Raw genomic sequence first — 954 nt, 5'->3', positions numbered from 1 at the left:
CTATATGATTCGATGATTCTATACGATTCTATGTGATTCCATGATGCTATGATCCTATGATTCTATATGATTCTATATGATTCTATGACTCTGTGATTCCCTGATTCCATGATTCTATGATTACATGATTCTGTGATTCTATGATGCCATGATTCTGTGATGCTATGATTCTGTGATTCCATCATTCTATGATTCCACGATTCTGTGATTCTATGATTCTGTGATTCCATGGTTCTGTGATAACGTGATTCTATGATTCCGTGATTCTGTGATTCTATTATTCCATGATTCCGTGATTCTATGATTCCATGCTTCCATTATTCTGAGATTCTATGATTCTATATGATTCCATGATTCTATGGGTCTGTGATTCTATGATTCTATGATTCTATGTGATTCCATGATTCTATGATTCCATGATTCTGTATTTCTCTGGTTCTGTGATCCCGTGATTCTATGGTTCTGTGATTCTGTGATTCTATCATTCCATGATTCTATGATTCTATAATTCCATGATTGCATGATTCTATGATTCCATATGATTCCATGATTCTATGGTTCTGTGATATGATTCCTTGATTCCATGATTCCATGACTCTATGATTCCATGATTCTGTGATTCTATGATTCTATATGATTCCATGAGTCTGTTATCCTTTGATTCCATAACTCTGTGATTCTATGATTCTGTGATTCTATGATTCCATGATTCTCTGATTCCATGATTCTGTGATTCTATGATTCTATATGATTCCATGATTCCATGATTCTGTGATCCTATGATTCTATATGAGTCTATGATTCCATGATTCTATGATTCTGATTGTGTGATTCTCTATGATTCTATGCTTCTATATGATTCCATGATTCTATGATCCTATGATCCTATGATTCTATATTATTCTATGATTCCATGATTCAGTGATTCTATGATTCTATGATTCTATATGATTC

Source organism: Numida meleagris, unplaced genomic scaffold (assembly GCF_002078875.1).
Source record: "Numida meleagris isolate 19003 breed g44 Domestic line unplaced genomic scaffold, NumMel1.0 unplaced_Scaffold412, whole genome shotgun sequence".
In the NCBI taxonomy this organism is placed as follows: Eukaryota; Metazoa; Chordata; class Aves; order Galliformes; family Numididae; genus Numida; species Numida meleagris.
This window is presented reverse-complemented; position numbering follows the sequence as displayed.